The 15,144-nt window shown below is 39.1% G+C and overlaps 1 pseudogene; it reads right to left on the bottom strand.

Moving 5' to 3' along the window:
- Nucleotides 1-11,428: 11,428 nt before the first annotated feature.
- On the bottom strand, nt 11,429-14,499 carry LOC138807859 (alpha-tocopherol transfer protein-like; annotated as a pseudogene).
- Nucleotides 14,500-15,144: the final 645 nt, after the last annotated feature.

Here is a 15,144-nt window from a genome sequence, read left to right as displayed (position 1 = left end):
TGAGGACATTAATGTAATTGGTATATCCAACAAGGAAAAGGTTGAATTTTGTGAGCTATGGAAAGACTACAACAGTCTCCTTAGTAAGAACCTAAGGGCCTATCCCCTGCTCTTTCCCGCCTGTCCTAAACACACATACACACACACACACACACACACACACACACACACACACACACACACACACACACACACACACACACACACACTACATAATCTTATTTCTACTTACTTAGCTATAGCCATGAGGAAAGCTATGAGTTAACTATATTAGATTTTCCTAAAATATGGGTTTTATTTTAGCTTGAAAACACATGACAGGAAAGACTAATTTAAAAATGTGATGCGAATTTTTAGGACAGAATAAGACTGCAAAACCCTTGAAACAAATTTCATGTTCTTGTACTGCTCCAATTTTAATTCTCAAATCCTTAGAAATAATCCTTCATATTTCTGTGAGTGCTTCAAAACAAGAAAAAGAGTGTGTTTAATGGTTTGTTTATGTGCTTTTGATAATTGTGACAATGGATTCCATGGCTCTCCGGCCTTTGTATTCAAAATATGCTTTAAAATAGTTTCTATAGAGTGACTATGGCAGGTTGCTAAGTTGGTATCTTTGTTAAGAATACCACTATCTTGGGGTTCTTTGTATGTCTCTCCCCTACAGTATAACCCCTGTTTTCACTGTATTTGATGTTGGTATAATTTGGGGAGGGGAAGGGAAAAAACAAAATTTTTAAATAGGGATACAGGTGGACCCATTGCAACAATGAGATCTATAAGACATTATGTTGAAAAACAAACTTTACAACTTTAGGGTGGGAGGGGGGCCTGGGAGGACAGAGATGGTAAGGGGAAACAAAGGAGGAGGCAACAATGCTTGATAAGAAATGTACTCATTACCTTGCTCATATAATTGTAACCCTCTGTATGGTATTTTCACAATTTAAAAAAACTTATTAATAAAAGAGAATGCCACTAGTGTTTTCTTTGGGGTGTAAAAATCATTCATTTTGAAAGTCAATGGAAAGGTAACACTTGAATGGATCTCTCTTTCTCTCGCCTTAAAAATGGAAAAAGTTGAGTAAAATTCAGAAAAAAGTGATCATGCTTGTACAATAACAAGATAATGTTTAATCATGAGAAATGATTATTTTAAAGAATTTACAGTATATCTTGTACAGAAAGTATCAGGCAGTTAAAAGTATATGGAGTTACAAGAGATAAAATTACGAAAAGTTGAAAAAGGATATAAGCAGGAACATAACTATAAAACCAGTCAAAAAACTAAATGTTCTAACTTCCAGAATGAGTTTTGAGAAATAGCTACATGTTTCTCTTACCTCCTTACATGATAATTTGAGAAGAAAACATGATTTGTTGTAACTTTCTGGGTGCATAAGAATCAACAAAGGTCTTAAGATTCTAATTTAGGAGGCTTGGGAAATGCCTATACTTCCAAATTTCTTACCATTGTCTATGTTCATGCCAACAATTTACATACCAAGGAGTTGTTTTCCAGTCAACAGTCTATTACTATTGACCCAGACGTAAACGATCAGACCTTTCTTTTTATCAAATACATTTCTTTAAACAAAGGATGGCATTGTTTTTACGATGGAACAACCTACAAGTTTTGATGAATATTGTAGGATAATGAGAACACCAGTGAAGGAATAGGACCACTGTGGAATATATTGAATTACCAAGAAAGGACAATGTGTTAATCATTAAAATATAAAAGCTTGGTCCATATATTTTATAAAGGATAAGGCTTAGACTAAAATACAAGTTCTGAACCTGACTTAATTTTGTTGTTGTTGTTCCAGTTCTGGGGTTAGAACTCAGAGCCTGAGCACTATCCTTGAGCTTTTTTGCTTGAGGCTAGCACTCTACCACTTGAACCATAGTTCAACTCTTGTTCTTTTGGTAGTTAATTGGACATAAGAGTCTCACAGACTTTGCTGCACAGTCTGGCTTCAACTTGGGATCCTCAGATTTCAGCATCTTGAGTAGTTATGATTACAGGTGGGAGTCACCAGCACCCAGCTCTTAATATTTTTTATCCATATTTATCATCTAAGTAATAAGGAATAAAAAAAGCACTGATGTTTTCTTTCTACCATTAGTCCTGCCAGCTGGAATATGTCATTCTAAGTTTTGAATATATATGTATAAGAATGTCGAGTGACCATAGAGGGGCTCAGAAGGTGGCTCAGTGGTAGAGTGCTTGCCTTGCATGCCTGAGGCCCTGGGTTCAATTCCTCAGCACCACATAAGCAAAAAGAAAAAAAGCCGGAAGTGGCACTGTGGCTCAAGTGGTAGAGCGCTAGCCTTAAGCTGAAGAGCTAAGGGACAGCGCTCAGGCCCAGAGTTCAGGCCCCACAACCGGACCCCCCCCCAAAAAAAAGAGGGACCATAGAAGAGTAGAATTAGGACATTTAATTTCAAATCCATTCTAAGGCAAGGAGGAAACAAAAAAGAAAAAGCTTGATGATCCATCTAAAGATACAGAAAAGACATAATAGGATTACCAATAAAGCACAGTAAAGAGAATAAGCCTGAGCACAATGATAGTAAATGAGTTGATAAGACCCCTCTGGTCTAGGAAGTGCTACATTAGAAGCAGTGTGGATCACATCCACACGAGGCTCAGAAAACTGCACACATCATTGTCCCATTCCCCGCCCCGCTGTCACACAGACAACATATCCACCATCACTGTCTCTACCTTCCAAACCACAAATGGGAAATGGCAGGGCCAGAGCTGCCTTGGACGATGAAATCACTGCCTGAAGCCGTGCTGCCACTGCACCCACGGGCACCGCCTGCGTGTTACCTGGGAGAAGAAGCACGGCCTCTTCGTTGAACTCAGGTTTTTAAAAATCTAGTTACCTCCACAGTTTCGTTCGCACACAACACAATCTGCTCCACACTACATAAGTAAAGAATTGGCCTGGGTCATAGGCAAGACCACACTAAAGCTACCAGCACAACTATGTTTATTGCAGCACTATTTACTATAGCTAAGATATGGAACCAACCCAGATGCCCCTCAGTAGATGAATGGATCAAGAAAATGTGGTATATATACACAGTGGAATTCTATGCCTCCATCAGAAAGAATGACATTGCCCCATTTGTTAGGAAATGGAAAGACTTGGAAAAAAATTTTATTAAGTGAAGTAAGCCAGGCCCAAAGAAATATAGGTCCCATGGTTTCCCTTATTTGCAATAACTAGTATATGTCTGAGACAAGTAGAAAAGTTCAGATAAGTTGGTGTTAGGTGAAATGAACCCCAAGATAAGTATTCAAATGTTTTTTTTCTTTCTTGCTATTGTTTCTAACATATTTATAAGATGATTTTTTTTGTTGCTTTGCAAAAATGCTTGTGGATACCATCCAAGCTCTGAACCCCAGGGCTGCCTCTCCATCCAAAAAAGAAAGAAAAAAGAAAAAGCATAATGGACAGCAATCCACATAGCTGGAAATACAACAATTAATCCCTCTGTGTCTTATGGCAAGAGATGAGTACATGACATAATTCTAGCTAATGAGATGCAATTGAGGGTACAGTTGAATTTCTGGGAAGAGTTTTCTTATCTTGATAAACCTGTCACATTTGCTTTTCTACTTGCCACACAGCTGCCAGGATGAGACCTTCGGTAGCCATATGTGGCCACACATCATAAATGGAGGGTTGGAAGGTGAAGGGAATCTAGATGTTCCGACATCTCCACCACCTTTCAATTGCTAAGGCCACTTCTCTTATTATTTGAAACACAAATCAGTTTTTCAAGGAGTTGGAGGAAGATGGTGGAGGACAAAGAAGTTGGGGGCTAAACAAGCTCTCTCATAGGAAGCAGTTTTGGTGTTCCCGTGAAAATTCCTAGGCTAGACAATCACACCCATTGTACCATCATAGTACAGAGAGTTTGGCCAGAGAGGAAAAACCCAGGCAGCTTCATTAAGGAGACAGATTTGAGCACTTGCCGGTGTCCTTGGTGGTGGCAGCAGTGATGGGGGCTGCTGCCGGGGCGCCATATCAACTGAGAAGAGCCCAGGACAAGGGTCTCATATCTAAAATATACTTAGAACTCAAAAAAATAAATTCCCCAACAACAAATCCTCAAAGAAACAATTTCCTGATAAATAAGTGGGCTAAAGACTTAAAGAGAGACTTCTCTGAAGAAGAAACAAGAATGGCCAATTGACACATGAAGAAATGCTCAACTTCTCTAGCCATAAAAGAAATGAAAATCAAAACAACATTGAGATTCCACCTCACCCCAGTTAGAATGGCTGTAATCAAGAACTCTAATAACAACAGATGCTGGAGGGCATGTGGCAAAAAGGGAACCCTACTGCATTGTTGGTGGGAGTGTAAACTTGTTCTACCACTTTGGGAAGCAGTATGAAGGTTCCTCAAAAGACTCCACCTAGAGCTCTCCTATGACCCAGCAATCCCACTTTGGGGCATGATAATTATTTTATATTTTTAAAATTAAAATCCTCCTTTAGCAAGATATAATTTACAAAGTTAAAAGGCTGGTGAAGCTAAGTTGAAGAGAAGAAAGAATCTTATTTAAAAGGTTAAGTCCTATAAAAGTGAATCTCGTAGATCAATTTAAAAAGAAGTCGTGTATGCAAAGAAATACAAACAGGACATTCACAGAAGCAACTTTTCATATATTAAACAATTAGACATACAATTGAAAATAAATATTGCAATTTCTTATCTGATTATCAAAACCAGAACAAAATTTTAAGAGTACCAACTAATTTGAAGTCTGTAGAATATACGGGGGGAAGAGTAACTGCGACCCTGTCTCTCAGTTACAAAGCTTTAGCCCTGGGTTGTAGCTGAGACAGCAAATCAGCTTTAATTAGGCCCACAAATGCACATTTATTTAAGTACCAATTCTTCTAGCTTTCTCTCTCTCTGTCTCTCTCTCTTTCCTCCATGCATATATATATATATATATATATATATATATATATAAACTTAATCTACTTCTACATTTGTGAAAAGATAAAATGACAAGATGACAAGATGTTTTCTGAAACATTATCACATTATCTGTAATACCAATACCCCCAGATGTGTTTTGTTTAATAGAGAAAACATGAAATAAGTTGGGTATATCCACTTGATGGCACACTGTGAATTCAGATATACCAAGATGCAGGAACATGATAAGGTTTCTGAAATATACATAAGCAACAACTACCAAAGGCAATGTAATATTTATCAATTATATCAACTAAGCAGTTGGTTTTTCTTTTTTTAAACAAATACTATGGGTTGAACTCAGAGGTGGCTGGTGCTCTACCACTTGAGGCATGACTCCAACAGAGAATTTTGCTAGTTGATTGAAAATGGAATCTCACAAACTTTTCTGTCTAAGTTTATGATCCTCCAGATCACAGCCTCCTGAATAGCTAGAAATATAGGCTCCAGGAACTAGCACTTGACTACATTTGAATTTTTACACAGTTATCTGCTTGTCTGTTTACCATACATCAACTCTATACTCATATATATATATACACTTATCTGAAAATGCATGAAAAGGGAGCCCTGCAGATCCCCTACACACAGAGTCAGGGGGCTATGTGAGAAAATAAGTAGAATAACTGCAGTAAGGGAATTTCTGATTTGTCCTGTGCACAATGACATCAATTATATAATATGCTAAAATAATTTATCCCAGTGTTATTAATAAAAACCATTTTATTAAAATTAATTTTAAAAAAGAATTTGCCTGTTTAGTGTTTCTTCCAATGTTCTTCATAAAACACTGGTCCTTGGAGATGCTTTATGAAAAATGAGACCAAATATGTTTTCTCATTCTCATTTTCAAAATTTTTCTAAAGAGCATGCATCAATATCAAAAGGAAATTTAGAGCCATACAGACAGAGAAGTAGGTTGTAAAGCAGAAATCATTGAATATTTGGGCAAACAGGACTGAACACTTCTGAACTGATGGTAAGTATTTCAAAGCTAGGAAGAATTGGTATGATTGATTAATGCGTTGTGAAGGGTATCTGTAAGGTTAGATATCAAAAGTTTCTAGCTGCCTTTGAAGAGAATGCTATTTAACTTCCAGCAATATGTAATTAAATTAAGGAGGAAAATGAAACGAAAGGCACACCAAATTTTTTTAATGCAGAACAAAATCCAAGAATTCTCCACTGTGAATCCAAATTAAATTGTGGGTTCAATGAAGGACACAAACAGAACAGAAATAATGGAAAGCAATGTGTCACTAGGATGTTATGCATTTACAACAACTTGCCCTAGGTGATTCAAAAGAACTTTAAACACAGAAGAAAAAAAATAACCCTAGCCTCCATCTAACAAAAAAATGTGTCATGTGGTGATAAATGGACATTATTGTTATTTTTAAAACATGTATACACTGAAGAGAAGAGACGAATTTTGCTTTTTTTTCTTTACATCTTTACTCCCTAGTCTTTTCAGAGAGATTTCTGGTACTGGCCTTTCTCTCTGTCATTTCTTCAAAGGGTAAGCACATGCAGTATTCTTCATGTGGAAATCAAGTCTTCCTGAGCCCTTGGCCTGCTCCTTTTGTTCAGTGGAGACCTTGTCTTCCTCAGAGTTTGGGTTGAGACTCTACCTTGATCCCACTCTTATTGCCCTTCCCATTTTTATTATTTTTCTAGCACTCATTGCCATCCAACTTAAGGTTTCACTTTTGTTTGTTGTTATACCTGCCCAGTACAAATTAGCTAGACTTTTACTTCACATTATTCTCTCCAACATACTATAACTTCATTCCCTATAACAATTTTTTAGATATACTAGGTAGTCAGCAGATACCTGTTGAATGAATGAAGTGAGTGAACCTTAAAATCAATAATCTCTAGAAATTAAGAAAATAAAAAGATTGGTTTTCTCTGTTTTCAGAACACATCAATAATTTCTCTAAGATCTCATATCTAGAAAGCAATATAATTTTTGCAAATGTTTGTTTCTCTACACTTAGTTTTTTGGCACATTTTCCCCATGTAACATTAATACAAATACATTGGAAGTAGATATAGACATGGCGTTGCACACTTATAATCCTAGCACTGGAGAGGTTGAGACAGGAGGACCAATATTTCAAGTCTAGCATAGAGATGCTGTCTCAAAAAGAAAAAATAATGTCAGGCCTAGTGATTTGAGCCTATAATTCTAGCTACTTGGGATGCAGAGATCAGTCTGTGGCCAGTAAATGTTCACAAGACTTGGGTATAAATGTTGACAAGACTCCATCTCGACTAATAGCTTGGCATGGCAGTGTGTGACTGACATCCCACAGGGAATTACAACTAAGAGGATCCCAACCTAGGCTGGCCTGAGCATAAAGCAAAATCCTACTTTGAAAATATGCATTGTAACAAAGAGGCTATATGTGTGGCTCAAGTGGTACAGTGACTCCTTAGCTAAGTATAGGCCCTGAGTTCAGTCCCCAGGGCTGCAAAAAAGAAAAAGAAAGACAGAAGGAAAGACAGAAAGACAGAAAGAAAGAAAGGAAGGAAGGAAGGAAGGAAGGAAGGAAGGAAGGAAGGAACGAAGGAAGGAAGGAACGAAGGAACGAAGGAGGGAAGGAAGGAGGGAGGGAGGGAAGGAGGGAGGGAAGAAGGAAGGAAGGAAGGAAGGAAGGAAAAGATACAACTGATATTTTATCCCACACATTTCAGGAAATCATTTCAAATTCTATTATTTAATACAGGAAAATATTGAACCCTTTGCGAATTTTAATCCTGCTTTCTCCTCCCTCTTGTTATGTTCTACTTTACCCACATCTTTGTAGTTCCAGTACATCATATACTAGAAAGTCTCCATCATTCCAGAAGTCCTATTGGATGATCTGGACTGGGTGTTTTATAAAGTATCTGCTAAAGAACACCAACTTCATACTACAATCATGAGACCACAATCCCAGCAATGGTCATCTGAAAATGTCTGCATCCTGAGAAGACTTCCTTACAGATTAACACTGAAAATCTCTACACAGACTCTAGCATTAGATAGACTCGCATTTTTTGTTGTTTCTGGTGTATTGAAACAGACTTATTGTACAGGCCAGATTGCTCACAACTTCCTACCTCTGCTTCTAAACAGCTGAGATTATAGGTTTACATCACTGTGCACAACTAGATAGATCTAACTTTTGAATTCCAGCTCTATTACATTTTAGCAATGTGATCTTTAGTGAGTTTCTTACAACTTTGTTGTAAGAATGAAATAAGATAATGTAAAGTTTAAGTCAGCATTTCAAAAATAAAGTTTCAATGAATGTTTAGCTGTAGTAACTATTCTTTACAAAGTTTAGTGATGTACTATTTAAATTTGTTTAGGCCAGGCCAGACACAGTGGCTCACAACTACAGTCCCAGCTACTCAAGAGACAGAGATTGGGAAGATCAAAGTGTAAGGCAGGGCTCAAGCAAAGGGTGTTGAGACCCTATCCTACATGAAGGATAACATAAAGCCAAAGGGGCTTGCTAGAGCACTTCAGGTTTTCATAACAGATGCAGATGATATTAGTGATGGAGAACAGCCAAACAAGGGAGTAAGACAACCCAGTTCTGAACCACAGGAAGAAGCCCTGAGACACTGGAGGGTTGGAGGATTTGAGCGAAGTAAAGTCCAGGGCCCCAGCAGCCAGGTACACCTGGTATAAGGGAACCAGCTTAGAGGAGAGCCAGCCTGCAATTGAGAAGAGGTCATATCCTAACTTCTTCCTTACTCCCATTCTTTTTTTTTTTGTCGGTCTTGGGGCTTGAACTCTGGGCTTGGGTTCTGTCCCTGCATTCTTCAGCTCAAGGCAAGCACTCTACCACTTGAGCCACAGCACCATTTCTGATTTTCTGGTGGTTTATTGGAGATAAGAGTCTCACGGACTTTCCTGCCTGGGCTGGCTTTGAACCGTGATTCTCGGATCTCAGCCTCCTGAGGAGCTAGGATTACAGGCGTGAGCTACCAGTGCCTGGCCCTCCCATTCTTTGAACACATATACATACCTCTCATTCCCTGGATTGGTTGATGTGGATGCCTGGAAATTACAGCCTGCAAAAGCTGATGCTCCTATGATGCTGAATATGCCTGGAAGAGTAAAAAGAATCAGTGGTTCAGCCGCATGTTTTCTTTAACAGAAGCAGCATATGAACACTTGCCTTGGTTTTCAGTTAAGGGGGCAAGCATGACCAAAGGCTAAAAACAAAAATGAAAGCATGTTACTTGCAACTCATCCCAAATGTCATATTTGTAATTTTAATATTCAAGTTTTGGTCTGTCAGCATATCTTTATAATCAAATAGATATAAACTACCAATTTCCTTAAGTATATATGGAGCAATTATTGAAAAATCAATATTTTAATCACACATGATAGTAAAACTAATACCATACCATAAAATTTTATTTATTGTGCTTGGTGGCGCATACATGTAATTTCAGCACTAGGGAGACTGAGGCATCAGAGCATAAGGCTAGTTTATGTCAGCACAAGTTACATTGTGAAACCTTTTCTCAAAAAAATTAATTTCAACTTTGGCTGGTGGGGGTTGGGGGGGATGGGAATGGATGGGAAGGGGAAACAAAGGAGGAGGCAACAATGCTTGATAAGAAATGTACTCATTACCTTGCCCATGTCATTGTAACCCTTCTGTATAGTATTTTCACAATAAAAAAGAAAGAAAGTAAGAACAATAAACAAATATCCAAAAATTAATTTCAATAGCCCACACTTGGTTCAGTTAAACAACCAGGATTTAATACTAATATAGTATATAGCATTATTATATCATAGAAGATAGCATTTTAAAGTTTATTATTTTTATAACATTTGGCAAGATTACTTTTAGTCAGTGTGAATCTTGATTGATTGATTGTGCAAGTACTGTAGCTTGAACTCAGGGCCTAGGCACCATCCCTTTGCTTTTTTTGAGCACTGATGGCCCTCCAGCTTTTTGCTGGTTAATTGCAGACAGTCTCAAGGACAGTTCTTCCGGAGCTTACTTTGAACCTCAACCCTCAAATCTCAGCTTTCTGAGTAGCTAGGATTACAGGTGGGAGACATGGATACCCCAGCCCATAATTTATTAAATAATGTTACTCTTTATTCATTTTTGCTCATTTGCTTCACACGGGAACCTGAAGAACCACAGGGAACCCATCTGTAGTGACAGGCAGTAACAAAAACCATGATTTAGATCAAAATGACTCAAATGTGGCATATGAAAAACATACTGTTCAGGGTAACAAACTGAAAATTCTTTATTTAAAAAATAGACTTGGATATGGATTTTTTTTGTTTAAAAACATCCTAGCTGAGAACAGCAGTCACTTGTTAAGTAGCATTTAAAAAGATGGTGCTCATGTCACATTCTTTGTTTTTGAAACAACTTTTTTTTCTTCCTGAGGGGGGGGGAATATATATATATATATATATATATATATATATATATCAGTTTCTTTAAGAGCCAGACCAAATCATGACACTTCTTCATGGATAGGCCTATGTATATATCACAAAATATCAGGACTTAGTCTGTTTATCTAGACAGTCATCTCTCTAGGCAGAAACCTAATGGTAAATGAACACCAATATCAGAATCTCAGCAGCCAAAAGAAGCTCATGTGTTGTCCACAGTCTCACACCTGATGCTCAGGTCACTAACCCCTAGGTCAGCATTCTATTGGCCTAAAATCAGTCCATTACATGGAGCAAAATCATACACTTCTAGGATCCTATATGATTCCATTGAAAACCAGGGCTAAGGCTTTATGGAGTTGTCGGGGGAGGAGGGGGTTCCTATTGTAAGATTCAAATAAAGAAATGCCGAAGGTGATTTGAAATGTCTGCCTTTCCGAATCTGTTCAGGATTCGGTGCTTGGGTTCTGGTGTTCCCACTCAGTTAAGGTGCTTTCTAGGCCCAGTGTTGGCATCCGGGGCCTGGAGGCTTTCTGATGAGCAACAGAGGTCTGCAGTTAAGGTTCACAGGAAAGACAGAATCCTATTTGGCCACCTTGTGGATTTAACCAAATGGTTGTAGAAGAATAATCCTAACTGACCAATCTGGTGGGTTTTCTCCTGAGAAGATCAGTGATTATGGTCCCCCACTTTCCTTGTTTCTGATATACATACAAACCAGAGAGCGTCCAGATCAATAGTTGCAATCTGAGGGTTTGGGAATCGCTGGGGACACCTTCCATGTCTCCCACTGGAATAATCACCTGACCAAAGACTTAACCGCCAGGATGGGCTCACCTGGTTGTTTCATGCTGCCATTTAATTACAGAGAGCAAGTCTGAGGCCTTGGCATTGTAAGTTCTTCTGAGTATCTGAAGAAGAAAGGAAAGGAGCTGGGTGGGGCAACACTGGAGGGGGGCGGGGGGGGGGGAGAGACTGGCTAATAGCAGGAGTACAGCTGTGACTTGACAAGGCACATGGAGTCATGGCATTGTGCAGGTGAGGTCAGCCCCTCCTGCGGCAGCGCCTGGTCAGGGACGAGGCCAGCAGCACCGCGTTCCAGGTGGCAGAGTCCAGCTCTGCAGCTGTGCCTTCCTATTCCTTGTGGAGAATGTTTCTTGGAAGGTTTGTATGGAGAGAGTGCAGCTCAGACCCGTCTTGGAAGAATGCGTTTGCTATTTTCTACTTTAGGAATGGCTTAATGATGGCAAAAATGCCTTTAAATATTCGAGGTTCATTTACTACATGGACTGCTTTGATAGGAATGGGGAAACCATCCTAGAGGAGGCCAATCACCTTTTTTGGCTATAAAAGGGCCAAAATGAGGTGCTTTTGATAAGCTCACTCCTTTGTAGTCTGCAAGAATGACAATCCCATCCACCTGACTTTCTTCACACTAAATTGGTTTTGCATACGACCAGATGTTTTCGGTAAATGGGCAGTGGCTTGGTATCCATCTGTCTGGGCAGATACAGAGGATGTGGCAGCTCCTGGGGTGTGTGTGGTGGGGTGGGGGGCGCAACACGGTAACAAACCGGAGCCAAGGACGTCTTTGGGGGCTGAGGGCCTCAGGTTACTAAAGGCGTCGGGCCAGCTTGGCCTGCAGCTGTGCTAGATGACCAGCAGCTACAGAGCATGGTCGTAGTCAAATTTGCAGGGTCGGAGTAAGCACAATAGAAAGACGTTGTCCAGGGACGTGCTCAGGTTGGGGTGCACCTTGCACACCATCTCACGAAGGGCTTAGACATCCCAGAGTCTCCACACGGGCTTCTCTTGCCCCTCCTCTCGGACTTTGATGACCAGCGCTCTTCCGTGAGCAAGCACACGCAGCAAGAACCGGCTGGTTCTCAGAGACTCACTTTGTCCTGTTGTTAGCCACTAGGGTCCGGGCCTTGGGTCAGGGCTCCGGAGCCTGTCTCTGAAACAATGGGGTTGGATATTGTCACTGGGTTTTTTTCCCCCGCTCGAGGCTAGCACTTTGATCCACAGCACCACTTTGTCTTTCCCCCATAAATTGGAGATAAGAAACTCTTGGACTTTCCTGCCTGGGCTGTCTTCAAACCATGACCTTCAGATCTCAGCCTCTTGAGTAGCTTGGATTACAGGTGTGACCTACTAGAGCCTGGCTTTTAAAACAATTCTTATGCCATGCAAGGTTAAAGTCCTAAACCACCACAGGCAAGAAATGGCTTTAATTATATTCTCCAAACTCAACATCCATTGGCTTTAATTACATATATACTCCATGTGAATATTCAATATAATAAAAGTAAACATTTACTTCAGAATTAAAAAAATGTATTAACAAATAAAAGAAACTTGGAGCTGATGGTGCATGCCTGTAATCCTAGCTACTCAGGAGGCTGAGATCTGAGGATTGCAGTTCAAAGACAACCCAGGTTGGAAAGTCTGTGAGACTCCAATTAAACACCAAAAAAAGCCAGAAGCGAAGCTGTGGCTCAAGTGATAGAGTGCAAGTTTTGAGCAGAAAGAGCTCAGGGATAGGGCCCAGGCCCTGAGTTCAAGCTCCAAGACCAAAACAAAATTTAAATAACTAAATAACTTCAAGTCTGACCTTTCTTGCAGCTGAACAAAAAGAAAAAAAAAAGAGGAGAAATGTTAATTCTGTAGCTCTCAGTGACACACAGAAAGATATGTATAGATTCTTGATAGTAGGGCTGGGTAGTTTCAGTCACATTGTCAGCCTTCTTTGAGACTGAACAATGACAGCATCACATTGAACTCTGAAAGCAAAACATTGGCTTCTTCTCAATGTGTTAAAAGGCTTATGCAATAAATTCAAGGGACATTCATCTATTTCCTCAATAGTAATCTTTGTGTGAGGTGTCACTGTCATCCTTTTACAAAACTCTCATATTATTTCATTACTTATGGCTTTTGTAAAATTTTTGATTGTAAGTAAAGAATTAATTTTTTCCAAAATTATGTTATTGATTCTTAGGAGAGAAAAATGATTATTTTTGGCTCTTGAGGAAACTGTCATGACAACGTTTTTAGTAAAAATCAGACTGTGAATGATTAGAAACAACTTAATAATTCAAGAATTTAAAATGGGTAATTTTGCATTGGAAAACAGAACTGGAAATCACAATCATCCTGGCTCCCAGTTTAATTTTGGTGCAATGAGTCCTTTAGAAGGTCTTAACATGGAAGTAGATCACCATTGCCATCTCCTGGCAAGCAAACCACATGACTATCATGTAAGTCATTTAAAAAGCCATATATTGTAAGAAGCAAGATTACCTGATAAATTGGCAGTAAAGTATTGAGTATTTATTGCAAAACCATCATTGGATTTTTATTCCATTCCTGTAAGACTTTTATTCAGATCCATTAGAGTTGATAAATAGCAGCATTTGTTTTATGAGTGATTTATGTTAAACAAAAACTTCAGTTTGTTATGACATTTTAAATTAAATACGTTTGATGGATCTACCTGTGACTGAAACAAACATTAGAGATGCTCAAAAGAAAACTTTGAAAATGTTTTCGGTGCATTGAAAGGAAAGAATTAGGACTCTACCATTGCTCGCAGCCAGAAAGTGACAGGTGGCTTTCTACCGTATAATAAAGCTGATGGGCAGGATAACAGCTTTGACAGTGTCAATCCATCTTTCTGCTATGGGGCTTTCAAAGGAGATGAATGATATATCCTTCCAGCCTGCCTTGCCATGGTGCTGAATGCTCTCTGTAGTTTTCTCCTTTTCTATTGTTTTCCTCTACAATCTGCATCTGCTGAAGCTTTTGACCACCCTTCCATCTTTTTCACATCTGGACATCAGAACATCAGCTGCGTCTGAGAGCCTGTTTCAGATTTCCCTGACTAAGATGTCAGCTGAGCCACTGACAAACGACAGGTTATTCTAGTCTGTAGGCTCTATATCAGGGTGTCATTCTGTCCTGGAGACTCAAAACTTGCTTCAAATAAGTGAAGAAGAGGAGCTATGGATTCAGATCTTACCCTCCAGATTGGAATGCCACCGTTGACATGCTTCTAAGTCTTCATATGTCACCTTTTGAAGCTAATCCTTTTATCCAAGATAAGCATGATAACTAACTTTTCCAAGATTGAAAGGGTTAAAAGCACCAAGACAGTGATATTTCATACACACACACACACACACACACACACACACACACACACATACACACACACACACACACACACACACACATTTTTTATAACATTCCTTGGAGGAAGATAGGAAATGTATTCTGTTTGTTTTATTTTTATTCCATTTTATCATAAACTTTGTCTCATCTAAATCCCATTCCCTGCCAGCTAGCTCAAGGTCACATTTAGTTTACATTGAAGTACACAGTGAGGTTCAGTTGAGAAGAATGAACATTTGAGAAACCAGCATGGACTTGAGCCATGAAGCATGAAATTAGTCCAATTTAGTATCTTGGAAATATTCACCTGAAGTTTCACATTGCCAGCTTGTTACATCCCTAGTTAAGGCAATTTCCTGAAAAACCAAGCCTAGGAAAATATCAAGAGGGAATGATTGTCTACACCTAGTAATACAACACTCGATGAAGCACAGAAGAACAGACCAGAGGGAGTGACATTGGAAAACATCTACTATCTATATTGCAAGTGACCACTAGCTCCAGGAACTTGATTGATTAGAA

Source organism: Dipodomys merriami, unplaced genomic scaffold, assembly GCF_024711535.1.
Source record: "Dipodomys merriami isolate MVZ:Mamm:240054 unplaced genomic scaffold, mDipMer1.0.p SCAF_438, whole genome shotgun sequence".
NCBI lineage: Eukaryota > Metazoa > Chordata > Mammalia > Rodentia > Heteromyidae > Dipodomys > Dipodomys merriami.
Note: the sequence above shows the minus strand (reverse complement) of the source record. Positions and strands in the feature narration are given on the sequence as shown.